Raw genomic sequence first — 20,647 nt, 5'->3', positions numbered from 1 at the left:
AACAGCCGAGCATACACCCAGCAGCGCTGCTGATGCCTGAACGGTATGTGGAATGAAGTGGGCGGGCATCGGGAGGCCACTATGGCATGGGGCAAGCACTATGGGCAGTCTATCTGAAGTGTACCTGGCGTATAAGATGACCCCCGACTTGGAGGCATATTTTTCAGGGCCAAAAAATCATCTTATACGCCGGCAAATACGGTATTTGGTTCCTTGGTAGGAGCTTGAAAAACACGACACCTTTAAAATCCCACCACACTGAGAGCATAACCTTCCTCTGAAGAATGTCTGCTTTAGATGTCGTTTGAGCCAAATCATCACATAGGGACCAAGACCATTTGCACATCACAGTGTTGTAAACAATCCACTTCTCATCACCAGTTATCAATTGCTTAAAAAAAAACAGTTTTACTCGTGTTTAATGAGCATATTGCAGATGTTTATACACGCCATCAAATGAACTTCTTTGAGTTCACATGGAACCTAAATATCAAGCTTGCTACGTATCCCAGCTTCTTCAGGTGGTCGTGAATGCTTGAATGATGGATGTTCAATGTTCCTGCAGTCTGTCGTGTCGTGTAATGTGGGTTTGACTTGATCAATGCCTTCGTTTTGTTGTCATCAACCTCGGTGGGCCTCCCTAACTGAGGGGCTTCATTGAGATCGAAACCACCAGTACGGAATTGTGTGAACCATTGTTGGCACTGATATTTTTGTAGCGCACTGTCACCATAAACTTTATGCAACTTTTCACAAGCTGTACGCCTGCTCTTCATTTTATGAAAGTAAAAGAGTAAAACATGGAAAAATGCACAATTTGGTCTTCCATCTTTAACTTGTTGTAAAATCTCCAAAACTCAACCAAATCACTCAATTTTTTTTGGAATGAAGCTAGAACTGTCAGCTGTCAAATGACATAGCAATAACATAGATGCGAATGACTCTAGTACTTTAAAAAATGAACTAGCTCAATCTGTTGTAAACATGTGTCATGAGTTTTCCAACAACCCAATAAAACCTAGTCCTATGGTACGTAACAATCAAAGGGTATCATAGGTCTTCCCAGCAATCGGTCTTGAATCAAAATTATAAGAGTATACATTAAATAATTATTTTATTGGTAAACTGCTGGGTTCTATTGAGTATGCATTTCCAACTCTCTTTGGGATATTCTACACTCTATTGTCTGCCCAACTATATTAGTCTATCTATTGATTTATCTAAGCAACATTCAGTCAACCAATCAAAGAAAAATATCTGCAAAAATAAATGTTTTAATAATTATCATTGCTTTTAAAAAGACCAATTGGCATGAAATCCTATAACTTTGCTCAGAAAGGAGTGACAGTTTCAATGTGTAACCAGGGATCAATTGAAATTTCTCTCTAGAAACCTTAGATCAGTGTTTCTCAAAGTGTAGTTTCTGACTTTAATCAGGATGACCTTGTGTGCTCATAAGAATACATGGTCACAGAGTCTTTTCCCAGACACTCAGGGAGAGGAGCCCAAGATTTACATGTCTATTATACTCAGTAAATGATGCTGAAATTTTAGACACTAAAATTTTGGAATCACTAGTTACACAGTTTGAACCTTATTCATAATGTTCAAATAGCCCCCCACACACACACACACACTTTTTTTTTTTAAGAACTCTTATATAATGCCCTATAGATTGCCAAGTACTAATGAGATACTTGGTTTTAGCTTTCATTCCAATATCACAACACATGCATTTGGTTGTATTAGTTCTAGCTAAAGAAAGATATAATGATAGGAGATGAACAAAATACATAGTGAAAATTAAGTTTAACTTGTAACTAAGAAAAAACTAACTAAAATATATATTAATTCCTTCTCTTCTGTCTTGATCTAATATAAACCCAATTAATGTGCAGTCGATGCTGTTAATATTCTCATGAACCCTAGAAATTTCCCCAGAAAGGTAGCTCCCATAGTTATCCATCCTTGTCTAGCCCCACACCCATTTCACTTGGGTTCATTTTTTTTAGCAAGCTCTGTTCTATACTTTGAAAAGATTAGGGATGTTCTGTTCGAGTTCTCTTAGTTTACATCCTCTGTGACACAAACAAACAAAAACAGTTGCTACTTCTAATTTCTTGTGTCAAATGGCTCTCCTTTGCTCACTTTTCATTTGTCTTGATAGGAAGATATTGAAGCTGCTCTTCTATCAATTCTGTCTGTCTACTCATTTGTCCATCCACAGATCTATCCACTTAGCTGTTTCTACCAGTAGTCCTCCCACCCACAGCCCTTCTGTGGGCATGGCCCTTGGTGATATGAAATACTTTCTTTGTCCTTCTCTATAAATATTTCATCTATTACTTATATGTGAATGCCTAAAAAGTCTACATTCCCTAGCTTTACATTTGTTCCTGCATTGTTTGATGCATATGACTGTTCCATCAGCATTTTACAATACTTCCTCACAAAGCATGAAAAATGTTTATTATTTATTATCCTATATGTATGTATATAAAATACACACACAGAGGTATTTGCACATATATATTCCCAAATAGCTCCTACTCTTATTAAATAAGGTACTCAATAAATCAATAATTGTGTGTTAAATAAAGTGAGAAAGGAGTAAATGTTGTATTGCTAATCAAAATGTCGTTAGTTGGGAGGGGGCGGGGATGAAGGAGAGGGGAAGGGATGAGACAATACAAATTGGTAATTGCAATATGGCCTCAGGGATAGAAAAAGACAGTCCGAGGAATACAATCAATAACATTGTAAGCATTTCTTAGGGGGCCAGATGGACCAATGCCCTTTTGGGGAGTCCACTTCATAGTTGATGTAGAGGCCTGACCACCGCATTGTATTTCTGAAACTGATGTTGAATAATACTGTATGTCAACTATAATTATATATACATATAACCTCGGGACACGGAGTAGAGTGCGGGAACGGATTCAATGGAATTGTAATAGATAAGCATGATATCGGGGGTGGGAGGGCACTGGATGGGGGGAGGGGGGTTGTTACTTTGTGAGGGTGAAAAGGGTAACTATTGCATTGTTCTGTACACCTGAAACTAACAATAAAAAAAAAAGAAAAAAAATGTCATTACAATCATTCAGGTTAATAGATCTACCTCTAAGTCACTATTACCATTTATCAAGACAACAAGTAGCCCTCTATGGTTTATAGCATGAGACTTTCAATCATATTGTAAATTCCTCCTGATGGTGGTATATTTTTTGGGACTATCTGTTTAAAACATGTAACAGAGAGTGAGGATGCTTTTGTAAGGCACTCAATATTTCCCATTGTTTGATCAGTTCACACATATTCAATGTAAATTACAGAAAGTTAGAAACACACACACAACACATGCACACACACACACATACACACACACATTCCATGCCTTTTCTTTTTTGAGTGCCCTTTTAAATTTCTTATTCTGGTTCTCCTTTATTTATTTTCTTTTATTTTTATTCTCATTCTCTCTGTCTCTCTCTCTGTCTCTCTCTCTGTCTCTGTCTCTGTCTCTGTCTCTCTCTCTCTCTCTCTCTCTCTCTCTCTCTCTCCCTCTCCCTCCCCCTACTCCTCTTTCATTTTCTCTCTCCCTTTCCATATCCCCTAGTACTTCCTTCCTCTCCTTTATGTCCCTCTTCCAAAATTGTTTTTACTTTTCTTGTTCCTTCTTATTTCCCCATGACTTTTTTGATCCACCTCCAAAAATAACTTACCAAAATCACATATACAAGGAGAATTTATCACAATTCTATCTACATATTCTATCACTGATGGTTAATAGACTTTACTTAATTATGGTTTAAAAAAAGATAAAAAGAAAAGAAAAGGAAAAAAAAAAGAGTTAGTAGAAAACCTTTATGTAACTACCTGCATGAATTAAGATTCCCTTGAAATTTATAACAGGTGAGCAAATTTATGAAAGCATGAAGGAGACAAAGTGAGTTTGCTTTTCCTAGTGCTAATGAACAAACCAAATTCCCCTATTCATTTCTGTACTTGACACATAACTGAGGGTTGTAGGTCTGATATTCATTAGAGGTCTGAACAAGGCATAGACAGAAAAGTGATGGAGCCCATAGATCACACCCACTAGAGTGTTGGAAACAGTGCAAGGCAGCAACCTAAGAAGAATAGGCATGATGCAGCTCTTCTAATGAATAAAATATGAAGAACTTTGCAATTAAACAGACAAGGGAGAAGTGGCCAGAGGGTCCTCAGCATAATGATAGTAATAAGCACAAGATTTCATGCTTGCATCTCCTATTTCACATCTCCAAATCTGAATATTTATTAGCAACTCTGTTTTTATGATTACCATATAAATAAATAAATAAATAAATAAATAAATAAATAAATAAATAAGGCTATGCGTTTCCTGCCTTCAAGGATTTTGTTGCTCATGATAACCCACAAAAGTCATTTAATTATTTTGAAAGATATTCTACAATCAGAAAATAGATGAAAGTGGTTTCTGAGCAGGAATATGCCATTTAAAGAGTATTTTATCTATTTTTTTTCCAAAAATAGATACAATTACCAATTGAGAAAACGGATTAACTATGTGTGTCAATACAAAGTAATTTTCTAAAAAGTGAAATCATTGGCTAGTGTTTACTGAAGACTTAAAATGTTCTAGTTTCTAAGTTTCCACATTATATGACAGGCGGAGGGCAAGAAATAAGGTTACAAGAAGTTGGCAGTGATCTACCTAAGGGCACGGATAATTAGCAATATCATATGTCTGGTATATATTAGACACACAATAATTCTTCAAATAACAATTAAATAAATAAGTATAATAAATTTGTAGATATCTATGTCTGTATATACACATAAGTCTAGGGCAGATATTAGAATCAGCAACTCTTTAAATAATAATTGAATAATTTAATATATGTATGTGTCTATAGATATATGTCTATACACACATACAATGTTTAGTACATAACATAAAACACTATCCTACTTAAAAGATACAGCAGTACAAACACTCTAAATGATAATTCCAACACAATTTTCCAAAAGATGAATTATTTTACCTAAGATTTCAGACAATATTATTATCAAGAAATTTATAGCTGGATTGCTCACCATCAGGTATATATTTTATCAGATAACAAGATTCAGGGCTTTATTCTCCAAGAAGTTATTTTGTTGCTATCATGAGGGAAAGTTAAGTGATTGGAATATAACATAATATACTGCATCTAGCACTCAGCTCCAAAGCTGGCAAACCTATTTCTTGTCTCCCATCAGGATTCAGCGTTAACAGAGGCCCCTTCTCATATCTCAGTCAATAAGAACAAGTCAATTAAGGGGTCTTTCAGTTGACAGAGAAAGCTAATGCATTGTTGTCTGCTCTTCGAAGAATAGAATCAAATTAAAGAAATGAGCATATTACCAAAGGGTGGGGGGGACCTCTGGGAGTTAACAGGTGTGTAGAATGGTGCAATTCAAGCAAGATCTAAAATCTAGGACTCTTTATGGTTATCTGCAAAATAGCTCACAATACAGGGTATTATTGTATGCTAAGTGTTTCTGATTATTCTGGAATTGTGAATAACGACTACCATATGTTATCAAATATTAGTTGTCATAGATAATAACTTGTGTCATTATTTTATGTACCACTAATAAAGAAAAACTACTACTGGTTCAAGTAAAATCCATTATTGATTGTAAGATTCCTTTCAATTTCACAAATATCAAGAATGCAACAAGCAAGTTGATTTTGATTATATTTTCATACATAGTCAAGCTTCCCATGACTCATTCCATCTTCAATTCATGCTCTTTTTTTTTTTTTTTGATCCAGTCAGGGAAATTGCTTAGTGTTTGTTTTTGATTGCTGTACATATAAAAAGGATAAAGAATAATGTCTATAACAAATACAATAACATTAAATCCATCGAGATTCTAATAGTTTTCCTATGAACAATAACCATGTTAGCTTAAATTAGACATTTAATACAAGTATTTTATAAAAAATATTTAAAGACTAGGGTTCTTGAATGAGAAATGGGCGATTTCAAAAAAGGGTGCCCAAATTCTTTAAGACTCCCCTTCCTTTACATCTCGGTGTGCTTTCGACTGCTTCAACCAACAAAGCAGGATGGAAGTCATGCTAGGTAACTTCGCAGCCAAGGTCCTACCAGGTCCTCCCTGTGGTAGTTCCTGGACTGTGAGTTCATGAGAGGCCCTTGCTGAATACATCTTTGGGGTCCTTAAATGCTCTTCTCTTCTTTCTTCTACCAAAAAAGTGAGGAGGTTATCTAGGAGCCTAAGAAGTCCTTTCTATTTGGAATTTGATGCAGGATAACAGAAAATAGCTTAGTTTAGAAATTGAATTTTAAATTATGATTTAGTTGAGTTTAAAAATTGTACTGTAAAGAACAATTCAACTTTCTTTTTGTGGAGTTACAGATTATCTCTCAGAAGATTAAAATATTCCTCAGAAGGTTCAAAAGGACTTGGAATCATCTTAAAGTTTTTAATCCAATATTTCTATTCCTCAAATTTTGTTACAAATGTTACCTCTTCCATAAAGTTATTCTGATCAACTACCACTTATTTAGAAAATGTTTGTGGAAAAAAAAGATATATGTAATCAAATTCTGTCTGTACTCCAATGATTTTTTAACTTCTGTGAGGGAAAAAAATACTATTATTTGTATCAATTCATTTCTGTGATTTCAGCTGGCTTCCAAAAATAAATCAATAAATTCGTGATAACGTATAGATTAGAATTGCCCTAGTAAGAACAGAAAGTGAATTTGTAGAAAGAAATTATTTTTTAATTATATTTTGGAAATAAAGAGAAAATAAAATATGTCATCAGTTATATATTTCTTACGAAAAGAAGGAATCTTACCATTCCTCAAGAGAGGTAAAATATTTTTTGAACATTGAATTTAGAAAGTAAGTTTTCATATGAGAAGCTTTATAGAAGGAAACAAAGGAATCTCCTGGAAAATGAACTCAATAATATGCCCACCACAAGGGGAATATATTGAACTTCACATGGAAAAAAATCTTGGAGAACTTTATATGGAGGGATTTCTTGGAGGCCTTTTAGAAAAAGCTAAGGGATTAACGTTGATAAAACAATTTATTACAGTGAAGTGATTAGCCTTCAAATTACTGACTTGACCTAAAGAGTGAAATTAAGATAAAGACTGATGGCATGGCCTTCCCATGACTCTCACCTCCCTCAGTATTGCTTTTGTGTGCTGGGCTGCTGTGGGTTAAGTGCTTCATAGAAGACGTTTTGAGAATACACTCTCTGATAGGGGCCTGTGATACATGATGCTGCTTTGAATTAGGCCCAAATGCTTCAGAGAACAAATGAGACAATGAAGCCATCATTCATCATCTCATGTGTTCAAGATGGGGAAGGGAGAACAAGATAAAGTTGTACTCTTCAGCTATACCTCCATGCTCTACTCTCCTTCACCCCCCTTCCCATCACATTACTATCCAGGTGATTTGAATACAATAGGATCTCATAAAATATTGTTCACTGATTGATATGTGTAATCTCTTTGTACCTGTTATGGGCTGAATTGTACCCCTCCTCCCCCAATTCCTATGTTGAAGTGCTAAATCCAAGTACCTCAGAATGTCTTCATATTTGGAGAAAGGTCTTTAAGCAGGTGATTAAGTCAAAATGGGGCTGTTAGGGTGTTGCCCTAATCCAACATGACTGGTGTCCTTATAAGGTCTCTTCCTCTGAGGAGACACTGGGGATGCACGTGCACATTTCCCCTGTGAGGACACCGCAAGAAGGCAGCCATCTGCAAGTCAAGAAGACAGGCCACAGAAGGAAAACCCAACCCTGCCACTACCTTAATCTTGGACTTCGAGTCTTGAGAAATGTAAGAGAAAACAAATGATCTTTTTAAGCCATCCAATCTGTGGTATTTTGTCATAGCAGCCCTGGCAAACTGAATCGGTACCATTTAGGATCTCTCCTAATTTTTGAGAGTTTTGAATTTTAAAATTCCTAACATATTGAATGAAAACCCTCATGGCCCTTAATTATGAAAAGGGATGGCAGTATTCATGACAGAATATAGGGCAAGACAAATTTAGTTTGCCAGTTTGTTGTCATTAGTCTTCTGTGATTTTGGTTTTTGTTTGGTTTGGCTATTTCTACTACTCCTCTTTTGATTCTTATGCATAAACAAAGTAGAAACCTGCATGGCAATTCTGAGGACAGAGTTCTGCCTCTGCCCAGTGTGCGAAGGAGTGTGGGATGGGTAGACATGAGTGGAGGGACACAGCTATTTTCCTATCTGTTTAACTGGATTTGCCATGGTCACACCTCAGAAGTGCCATTTGTGTAGAGAAAAGATGGAAACAGAAGCAGACAAATGTTCCACAGGGTGTGGAACAGTATTATTTGGGTTGGTAGAGAAAAAAACCCCCACCTTTTGCCACCTTAAAATATATCAAAGAATAAAAATGGGGATTCAACAATTGCATTGCCAATATGATCTGGTAAAATGTAAACTTATCATTAGCTTTCAAAAACTTAGCATTCTATTACTATAGCTAAAGGTGGCTACACACAAAAAAATGATATACTTTGCCATTTTGGGAAGATAAAAAATACAAAACATTACACGCATTTTGCTATAGCAAAATTACATATTGCTGTAAGGTGGAAATTTCTATAGCACATTTAAAGTTAACATTTTAATTTTTGAATATTGCTGTGTTTTTCATTTTAAGGATCCCAGCAGTCTTGTTCAAAGAAAATGAAATTCCTGGCTCTATCTTTTTTCTCTCTGTGTCCCATGATCTGGTGTCTACTAAAAATTGCTCTAAATGTAGCACAGTCACCTGAAAATTTGAAATAAATTTTAAAAATTCATTTTCTGTGTCATTTAAACATTTGGGATTGAAGAAAAAAACGTTTTTTTATGAAATGCCATCAGCTGCTAAGCTATTTCTGGTTTCATCAATTGTACACACTAAACTCATCAGAGCAGAATGGGAATTGGGAGAAACCACCAGATGTGACTGGGGAAATGGGAACATATGTTTTCAGAAAATATTCAAAGGAGGAAACTGGTTTTTCAACAGCTTTAGTAACAATATTTAGCAGTTAAAATGCTTTGGATACACACTCTGAAAACCACTCATCAATTAGTCAATGCAAGACATCCAGGCAGCACAAAATCCCTCCTCACAGATGAAGGAACAGAAGTCCTGTTTTGGGGACTGACCTCAAGATATGGGGTCAGCAGAGCCCAGACATCTTGAGATCACAGAGAGACATAGGAAACACTAGACTCACAGATAATTTAAAACCATCTGAGCTAAGAGCCTGACTCTCATCTCATCCCTACTGATTTGGATACCCATAATTCCTAATTTACCCCTGAGAGAATCGCATTTGTTTCAGAACTCACCCTTTCCTTCTTTCTCCATGACTCTCCCCAAAGATATCTTCTGTACCAGGCAAAGAAAACTACAAAGTCCCCCACAACATTCTGACCACTAGACCTTTGCTTCAAAGACACACCTCATTTTTTTTTTCATATGGAAATCTTAACCATATACTCTCCTGAACTTTTGGTAGAAATGTAAAGTAAGTCAATCTTTCCAGAGGACCACTGGTAGTATTTTTAAAAGTCTTACAAATTCATTTTTAAAGATCTTTTCAAAAAAATCCTTGCTAATTCAGAGTAAAAAATAGATGTAATCTAAGTTCCTTCAAGGGAGGAATGATTAAATAAATTGTCACACAATCACATGAGGAGCTATTATGCAGCAACTGAAAATAACCTGCTGCAAAAGTTTACCAAATTTCTATCATGAGACTTCAATTTGAAAAGAAAATTAAATGTTATTTTAAAATTCCATTTAATAACCAGATATCAGCACAAATGACATTCCCTCTATTTCCAATACCTTGATAAGATTACAACTTGGTCAGCTACTCTTTATGTGCATGCTTGTTATTTCCTTGTAGATTATATGCACTCAGGGACAGGAACTTTGTTTCATTCATTTGTTAGACATGTCTTTGTGTCAAGCACAATATTCAAAATGTTTATTCCCTCAGGTGCATACACATCACAGGAGACAATGAGGAATTAAATATTTCTTAAACATGTATTACTGCTAGTAATTTTAGGAGGTGATCTAGATATGTTAGTATATTTAATCCTTTTAATAGTCCATAAAGAAAACTTTAGTATGCCTATGTTATAGCTTTAGAGACTGAGACTCAGGGAGGTTAAATAATTTACGCAACATAAAAAGAGAAGCATCTGAGTTTAAAGCGGGCTTTGTCAGCATCCACCTGTGCTGTGATCCACAACAGGGCTCTGTTGTCTCTTCTATTGAGGGGCAGAAAAGTCACTGGCTTGACCTTTAATGAGTTCATGTAATTCCTTTAAGACACTAACCTCAAATCACTTCTTTAATGTTCCCAGGATCTAACAAACTTACATATTTAGTCCAAAAAGAGCCCAAGTATGAAAACCCATCACATCCAATCGGACTGTGCTCAGCACACATGGCCACCGACACTGTTCCAGTGGCTGTTGCCTATTTACAGGCATTAGTGTGTGTTTGTTTGTGTTCCAATAAATGGGCGGTTTGGGCTTTTTTCTTTTTCTGTTCCATAGTTCATACCCTGACACATCATGATACAGTTGAAAAATACCACAAAGGAAAAAAATAAGGGCCAGGGAAATTCATTGACTGTAGCTTCTAATGCAAAATGAAGATTTTGTTGAAGTAATTTTTACACTTTTTTTTTCTGTGTGGGAAGCTGGCTTAGGAAGTGAAATTAGAAAAAGCCATCTGTCCCTATTACCAAACCCAGATACGGTAGCTTTGTTCCGTATAGAGGAAAAGCTTAATGAATAATGATAGCTTACCTTTGTATTCTTGCATTTTTCTAGTTTAAGGATTTTATGTTCTTTTGGTCAGAATGAGGCGGGATTAGAAAGTTGGGCATTTAGATGAGCTCAATCAAGCAGCTGTCCTCTTTGCATCTGTTAATCTTATAATTTATTGGGTACAAGGTATGAAACAATTGGTGTGGAATGACTGTAAATACACCATGTGATTAGGGTTGTCACATATATGTGGATAAATCTACATCCAAATTTTAATATTGTTTTTAGAAGTAGGCAAGCAATTTGGAACTTTGGGCATCTCAAGCAACAGGAATATTTAATTTTTTTTTGTGGAACAATTCACCCTTATTTATTCCTATAAAACCTTGTATTAACATATTTTCATTTATATCTATTAGTCAAACAAATATAAACTTAGAGGAACAAATCAATACTTCTGTTGAAAATAAGAGTAACCTGTAAAAATTCTATCTTCGGGCGGCCGAGTGGCGCGATGGTTAAGAACAGGCTTGGGATGCCAGAGGGCCCCGGTTCGGATCCCACATATGAGGGCCAGTGACACTGCCCTCTACAGCTAAGATGCTGAACAACAGCTCAACCTGGAGCTGTGTTGCTGTGAGTCGCCAGCGATGGCATAGGCTGCAGCCTTTGTGGCAGTAGGTCGCCATGGGCTACCGTATATAGCCAGCAGCCAGCGTGAGCGGCCATCCAGAAGCTGGTGACTGATCACCCGGGAAGAGCGCAATGATGGTGCCAACTTGGGCCAGTGAAGCAACGTCCTCCACAACTAGACTGAAGACCAAAACAACAGCAACTTGTCTGTTCCCCTTCCCGAATTCCCCACTATTGTTCCCACCCCCCCATTTCCCCAATAAAAATCTTCTAAAAAAATTATATCTTCACTTCCCCTTAAGTTTCACAGCTAATTAAACCACCATGGCTTCCATCGTTGAGTTCATATTTCCTAATATTCTTCAAAGATTGGCATCTATGTATGAGCTGCAACCGAATCGTGCAGTGTGTCTTGCAATGACTTACACTGCACGTTCCATGGCCTTATACCGCATTGATGGAATCAGAACTTCTGGGAATAGGCCTACAAATCTGCATTTTAGCACAATCCCCACATGATTCTTATGCACACCATGGTTTGGGAGACACTGTGCCAAATCAGTGTTTCATTTCACCATTATATGTGTTATCATCTATTTAAACTGATATTCATTGAGTACCTCTAGGCAGGTGCTGCTAGTCAACACACTAATGTGTAACATTCAACAATACTCAAGTATCCCTTAAATGATAAAAATTCCACAATTCCATTCTGAAATAAAAAATGTTCATGGGGTAGAAATAGATGCTAATCCAGCAGCATGCAGCCTCTGAGCCTCATTATGGTAAACACAGTACAGACCCCTCCTCCTCTCCATCCCCTTCGAATCACCATCTTATAGCAAATCAAATTGGATTCTAACCATTTTAATTTTCCTCCCTAATCTGTAAATGGCATCATTTGCTATCATGGTTAAAGGAGATGTTGTTCCTGATTAAAATAACTATATAGCGGGAGCATGGGCAAATGAAAATAAAGTGTGGGGGATGATCATCTACAGATTTAGAACTGTATTGAAGAGGATAAGCACCCAAGATATTTATGGCAGGGAGTGAATAAGAGCAACAGGAAGAAATTAGGCAAAGGAGCACTTACACTGGATACCACAGAAGTTTTGCCAACCAGCCCTACTTTAGAGCAGGATAATTTCCCAAGAGATGAATATTTATCCACTGATTGTTGTAAACTGCAAAGAGACCAACAGCCTAATTTTATTTCCTCTCATCCTAACTAGGTACCATGCCAGAAAAGAATCTATCAGTTAATCAATACCTATTTACTCTTTATCTAGTAATTGCCTATTCTAAAAAATAAAAATGTGTATATGTTTGTATTTTCTATTCACCTAGGCATTCCCGGTATCTACCATGAGTCTTTATACATAGCAGGTTTTAGGTTACTGTGGAAGTATGGACAAAATATAGAGACATACAAGATTTTTCACTTTCTTAATCATTTTCCTTTTGGCGGTGATCCTGGGGGAGACTTGGCAGGAATATGGATGGAATTTAAACATAAGGAACTTTCCATGGGGGGGGGGATCAATGGAAGAGTGCAGGTGGTATTTCTTCCATAAAACCTTAAAAAGTTAAGAAATAAAAGAGGAACAGAATCAAAGTACAGCTACCTAAGCTTGAAACTGTAATTACAGGACTTATGTAAACATACATTTCAGTAGGATTGGTTTTAAATGAGACATTTGCATTTTGGTAAGTTCTGGTATATTTCATTGGGAGGTTATCTTGGGTAGACTTCAGCTTGTAAAATTTGTATTTCGAGAAGGAGACTCAGAAGTCATTTTACGTGTCTACTTATTTTTCTCTATTAGACAAGGCAACAGAGACTGGTAGTTATTACCCGGTATCCATTCTTCCTCTTTCTATACAAATGGATTTTTTAGGGGCATATAGTCATGCAGATAAAGATTGTATTTCCAATGCTTCTTTGCAGAAGGTAAAGCAGTGTGATTAAGTTATGGTCAGTGGGATATAAAAAGAAATGATGTGTGTACTTTAAAGAAAGGGACCACCCCCTTGCTTCCTCTGTACTGCAGTCTCTTTGGGAACCTGGTGGTGAGATATCCAGGATCGTGCAGAGAAGTTCAGCTTCTTGGGGATGACAGAGCAATGAAAAAGAAGCCTGAACTAAAATAGCCCAGGATCATTCTGTGAGAGACATAAATATATCTTGTGCTCAAGACATTGCTATTTTTACTAAGTATTTCATCAGTCAGATGAGTTTTCTAAGTTACAGTATCCAAATGTCATGAGAGACATGTTTAGTGTCACCACATGGCTGGCCCAATGCCTGATACACAGTAAGTGCTTACATTGTCGAGGCAGAGGGCTTGGGTGCTCTGATGGCAACCTCCTCAGTGAAGTACCCACTAAGTACAGCTGCCATGTATATCTGCCCAAATATTGAACATCCGCTGCATTTCTGGGGCCAAGAACAAGAACATTTTTTGCCTATCATTTCAATTTTCTACTATCTTGTTATCTTATTTCTAGTAGTCTTATCTTTCTTTATCTCTTCTGTGAAATTATATTTTTAACTTTTCTTAATAATCAGTGAGCTAATTGTGCTGAAGTTACACCTGAAGGATCAATGGGGTATTTTCTACAAATTAAGAACATGGTTTTACGAATCTTCACAGATCAGAAATTTTTCCAGATTATCCCTGGATTCTGGATTCTTAGTTGTATTTAGAGAATTAAAGTGTTATGTATATGTGGGTCTAGTAAAATATAATTGTATATTTAATGTATAGGTGACCCCATATAAATATAGCCATGCATTTAATTATTACACAATTTATGGTATAATGTATAATATATAATGTTCACATTATGTATTATTATATATAATACACATATTTATTAAATTCATAAGCAATATTATATTTAGAATTTCCTAAATGGATAGCTACTCTGGACTCACTTTAAAGAAACAGGAGCTTTTTTATAAATACCCAGTAATAGTGAATCCTGAATACTAACTTGAAGATAATATCTTTGTCTTTGAAATAACACCATGTCTGAAACTTGACCTCACCAGACAGCGCTTATAACACTCAAACTAAAGTTGTAGTTTTCACTAGAGCAGTCGGAGTTTTCTTTAGACTATATTTCCCCAAAGATTTCTGTTTTCTACTTTAGCCAAGTGGAGTCCGCCCTTGTTCTGTGAGGCTGGGTTGGCCCAGAATGAAGCAAAGAATCAGAGCAGATGTCCAGCACAGGGGAGGCCTGCTTCCTCTTGCCCTTGGGGACAGGAGTAAGCAGGAGATGGGTCAATAACACAGATCTCCTGATTTGCGACACTCCTCTGTCTCCAGCATTGGAGAACTGGGGGTTGGGCTAACCAACGTGCCAATTACTGGTGGTTTTACATCAAATTTATGTTATTACCAGGTTTCACTCTACTTAGAAAGGAAATTGGATTGATTAAACCCATAATGCATATTGAAATATTTAAGGTGTTTAACAAGGTTTGTAAGTGAGTCTAAATTTAATTCAAAGTGCGATTTTATTCAAAGTGTTGAATTTTTTTAGATTTATAAATGTATAAGATTTCAATGTAAACTTATAAGCATAAAAGCTTTTTTAAAATCTATGTAACAGTAATATATTGAACACCAATTGTTCAAACCATAAATAAATTTGAATAGTTATTTTGAGGTATAAAATCAATGATCTAACGTATCGAAAAGACATAAGTCACATCATCAGAATCATTCTTATTTCAAAACTGCAGGTAATTGAGAGAAAATTACCTCCGATGGGGGAATACCTCTACAAATTCATTGAGGACATATCTCAGGCACAGAAAGGGAGTGGGTTAATGCACAAAGCTACTCACTTTCATCCAAGCATTTCCTCTCCCACCAGTGTTGGCCCTACACACATAATTGGAGTTGCCTACTGTCTGCTCAGTGTAGCTCGTGAATATATATTCTATATTGTCAGTGAATCCCTTCAGTGTACTTGCACCCCAAATACCTTGGAATTAGTACGTACTCATTGCAAGAATCAAGGCTCAAGTATCTAAAGAGATCAATACAAATAACTTTCTTTTTCGGTAATTGTTTTAGACAGAAACATATTGTACAATTCTGGCCAATAAGATGTAAAAAGATATGGGGAATATAGTCAACAGTATTATAAAAATTATGTATAGTGCCAGGTGGCTGCTAGACTAATAGGGTGGATCACTTCATAAATTGTATAAATGTCTAACCAGTATGCTGTACACCTGAAACTAATATAAAATAATATTGAATATCAAGTATAATTAAAAAATACATAGTCATAGGATGTGAAGTACAGCACAGGGAGGATAGTCAATGGTATTGTAATAGCTATGGATGGTGTCAGATGGGTAGTAGAATTGGGGTGATCACTTTATGAGTGATGTAAATGTCTCATCACTATGTTGTTTTTTATACCTGAAACCAATAATAAAAATACAAAGTGGCTATGTAAAAAAAACATGACTTGCATACAAATATAAAATGAGCACATAGTTGAAAATGTATATAAGTCATTAGTGAGAGAAACAGCAGGTTGTAAAGTCAGTTCAAAGGCCGCTTGAGGAACACAGAATTACAGCTGGTCAGGAAAACGTGCTAACAGAAGTTTGCTGTGTTAGAGATGAGACTAGCTAATGTCCTATAGGACAACAAAACCGTAACTTCTGGAGTCAGAAGTCATTTTTATCTCTACTGGACAAACATCAATAAGTTAACATGTGTTGTGGTTTTAATCAATAGTAAAGAGCAAGTCAAACAAAGACAAATCCCTTAAAGAAATAATTAATCCCATAGATAATTAAATAATCTTTTAGAGAATTAAATTAAGTATCGGATGGGTTTGTTCAACAATGCTTCAACAGGACCTTGAAAGGGTATCAGTCATCCTTTTGTCTTATTTCCAAGTTTCAAACAACTTTCCTTAACAAAGGAATATGCTGTTTTCTATCTTTCTTAAACCATACAACCACAATGGTCTTCTTTTATTTCCCAATCTTGATAGATGTAATGGTAAAAGAAATAGTTACTTTCATTTTAATTCTATACATTTACAAAAACAAGTGGATTCAGGTCCTGGTTTTGTTAGTTAGTTTGTTTGTTTGTTTGTTTTTTGTGTTTTTTTTGCCATTCATGGTGAATGAATAAATGGTAGCTGATGCTTGATCTCAGTGCCTAAAGATGATGTGGTGTGCTGGAGATGATGGGAACAGGAACTGGAAGCCCAAATCTGTCCTTGATGGAGAAACTGGTTTGCGGGAATGTGGGCCCAGATGTTCTGACTTTCCAAGTAGGCCCAGAAATCCAGACTTTTTACATTGAATCTCTTGATTTTTAAATGTTGACAAGTTAATGTGAAAAGTTAAAAACACTATATGGATTAACAATCACCAGCTAGCTCTGCTCGGGGAGCTCCCATCATGCAACTTCTTTCCTAAGTTAAATATAATAAGCTTTGGTAGGGACATTTTGGTTTATTACATGTCTTCATAAATGACCTGTGATAGAAAACCATTGGATTTGCCCTGTATAAATCTGGGTCTTTCAGCTTAGAATGCATAAGTATTATAAGTTCAACAAGAAGACTTATTATCCATTCTTTGTCCATCTGTCTATCCATCCTCCAGTAAATGTCTGTTGTGTATAGATGATATACCAAGTACTGTGCTGAAGATATGAAGATGAATCTGATTCCATCTCCCTTTGAACCTTTGCCACTAGATTTCCCAAACATAAACTTTTGACCCCAACTGCCTCCTTAACCTATGGCAGAATGGCTCCTCCTTTGAGCATGTTTCTGAAACTATTCTTTTTAGAGCAATTTGAACCAAGTCATTGTTAAATAAAGCAAACTTTTCTTAGTCATTATTCAACCTGAGTTTTCTGTGGTATCTGAGTCTGTTCTAATTTCTTTGATAATCTTTCTTTTGGAATCCAAGAAAGTGTTCTCTACTCCTTGGAAAATGTTCTCTATTGCTTCTCGTTTTACTGCTGCTGCACATTCGTCTCCCAGAGGATCCATCTTTCTTTCCTACCCTAGTCCTTTGAACTTATCATCCCTCACATTGCAATTTTACTTTCTTTCGTATGTCTCATTAGAGTGGTGCCAACAGACACTGCTCCCTCTCTCCTTGCTCTCAACATTCAAATGGTCCCTGGGTTCAGTATATTCTGTTTCCATAATATTCTCCAAACCTCCTCCATTCCCCTTTCTCTATCTGTTGTTGTTTTTTTTTTTTTAGCTGAGCCATCCTGCCACCTGTTAACAGCTCAGCTCAGGCTGGGAATCAAACCACTGTTGCTCAGACCTCACACTCTTGAGCAAGCTCTTAACCAACTGAGCCATTCAGCCAGCCCTCTCTATCTGTTTTTGTTCAGACTCTTATTTTGTATGAGTGATAACAATCAAGGTGCTTGTGGTCACATGTACAAAATGGTTTCTTTAACAAAGATATTTATTATCTCAGTTACATAATGTTCTAAATTTGGACAGTTTCTAAATTTTGTCTAATTCAGCATCTCATCACAGATGAGTTTCTTTCAATTTTTTGATGCTTTTCTCAAGCCTCATCATCATGATCCCCAGATGTATTGAGTTGTCGGAAAAGTCATGACGCATGTTTGAGACAGATGGCACTAGTTCATTTTTTAAAGTACTAGAGTCATTTGCATCTATGTTATTGCTATGTCATTTAACAGCTGACAGTTCTAGCTTCATTTCAAAAAAAACTGAGCGATTTGGTTGAGTTTTGGAGATTTTACAAGTTGAAAATGGAACACCAAACTGTGTATTTTTGCCATAGTTTATTGTTTTACTTCCATAAAGAGAAGAACACGCATCAAGCTCGTGAAAAGTTGCATCAAGTTTATGGTGACATTGCTCTACAAGAACATCAGTGCCAATGATGGTTCACAAAATTCCGTGCTGGTGATTTTGATCTCAATGACGCTCCTTGGTCTGGGAGGCCCACCGAGGTTGATGACGACAAAATAAAGGCATTGACTGAGTCAAACGCACGTTACATGACACGAGAGATTGCAGAAACATTGAAAATCCATCATTCAAGCATTCACGACTACCTGAAGAAGCTGCATTATGTAAGCAAGCTCGATATTTGAGTTCTTCATGAACTCAAAGACGTTTATTTGACAGCATGTGTAAACATCTGCAATGTGCTCATTAAACGTGAGAAAAACTATCCTTTTTTGAAGAGATTCATAACTGGTGATGAGAAGTGGATTGTTTACAACAATGTGGTGTGCAAATGGTCTTGGTCCCGATGTGATGATTTGCCTCAAATGACATCAAAAGCAGACATTTATCAGAGGAAGGTTATGCTCTTAATGTGGTGAGATTTTAAAGGTGTTGTGTTTTTCGAGCTCCTACCAAAGAAGCAAACAATCAATTCAAATGTGTACTGTCAGTAATTGGACAGTTTGAACAAATCCATTATTCAGAAATGTCCAGAGCTTGTTAATTGTAAAGGAGTGTTCCATCGCGACAATGTGAGACCACACACAAGCTTGATCACGTGTCAACAATTACTGGAGCTTGGATGGGATGTGTTGCTACACTCACCATACTCGCCTGACATTGTGTCATCAGACTTCCGCTTCTTTCACTCTCTTCAAAACTCCTTGTGTGGTATAACGTTCAATTCAGATGAGACTGTAAATCAGCACCTGTTCAGTTTTTCACAAATAAAGACAGGTCCTTCTATGAACCTGGAATTATGAAGCTCACTGAAAGATGGCAAAAGGTTATTAAGCAAAACGGGCAATATATCATTGATTGATCTTTATTCTTTATATAAATAAATGACCTTTGAAAACATAGACAAAATACATAATGATTTTTCCGACTACCCAATAGGTAAAAGTCCTAGCATCTCAACATAAAAAATAACATCTATTAGCAGAAGGTCTTTTGCATGACTCCAGAAGTTATGGTTTGTTGTCCTATAGGACATTAACTAGTCTAGTCTCTAACATAGCAAAGTTATGTTGGCACATTTTCCTGACTAACTGTAATCCTATGTTCCTCAAGCGACCTTTGAACCAACTTTACATCCTGCTGTTTCTCTCACTAATGACTTATATACATTTTCAACATGTGTTCATTTTATATTTGTATGCAAGTCATGTTTTTTACAGAATGCATGGAGAGGAAGGTATCATTATGATTTAGTGTTGAGAGAAGGGTGCCACAAGGTGAGCTCTCTGCCCAGGGTACAGAATGGAGATAACCCATTTCTGAAGCTTCTCTGTAGTCGGGTAAGACCATATTAAAGAGAAGCATGTAAATAATTACTGATTCACCACATTTGCCCACTGTTGAGCAATTCCAGCTTAATGACTGCCAATAGTTAATGATCACTAAGCAATGGTGTGGGAACCCAATGCCACCATAAACAAAGAGTCACACTCATTCTTAAGAATAAGGTGGTAGTGAGGACACTATTTGTAGCATCTTTACACTGTGGAATCCCAGGAAGTTATTTTTCAAATGCACTTTCAAGAAAGACACATAAATGCCAGTGGTGACATGATAATAAATAGCAATGTAATTCACATACCTTTCGTGCTGGTTATCCTCCTTGTACCTCTAATTCCCAGGATGCACCCTCTGACTTTGCTTGACCTTCATTATCCCCTTGGGATCTGGGCCTACAGACCACACCACTCAGGTTCCCACATCTGCTGGCCATTGGAAGCACCAGCAGGAAGTGGTGAGGGGAGGGAGATCAGGGTGTTTCCTTCTGGCTTTCTCTCTGCTTTGGTAGAAATATTAATGGTTGGACTTCTTAACTTAATCCAGATTTCATCTGGTAGCTCCCTTCAACTTTTCCAGCTCCATTTCCACTTCTGCTCCAGGCATAGTAATGACTTCTTATACTGGCTAGTGTCTGGGTGCCTTCAGTTTACATGTTGGTATGTATCTCAATTCCTACTGTCACATCTGTAATCAGTTCCTTTAATAAAGCCTCTTCATTTTGACAATCTGAGTTGAAGTCTATCTGAGACAGTAATAAATGTGTTGATTTTCTAATTTACTAATGATAAACTCAAAGAACATTATAAGCTCAATTGAAAATACTCAAGTGATTTAGAAAACGATAACAA

General features: G+C 36.5%; 1 protein-coding gene across 2 annotated transcripts in view; it reads right to left on the bottom strand.

Annotated features, from left to right (window-relative positions):
* Positions 1-20,647, bottom strand: part of CNTNAP5 (contactin associated protein family member 5) — a 464,696-nt gene that overhangs the window by 197,214 nt on the left and 246,835 nt on the right. The gene's annotated exons all lie outside the window — the stretch shown is intronic.

Source organism: Hipposideros armiger, unplaced genomic scaffold (genome assembly GCF_001890085.2).
Source record: "Hipposideros armiger isolate ML-2016 unplaced genomic scaffold, ASM189008v1 scaffold_665, whole genome shotgun sequence".
NCBI lineage: Eukaryota > Metazoa > Chordata > Mammalia > Chiroptera > Hipposideridae > Hipposideros > Hipposideros armiger.
This window is presented reverse-complemented; position numbering and strand designations above follow the sequence as displayed.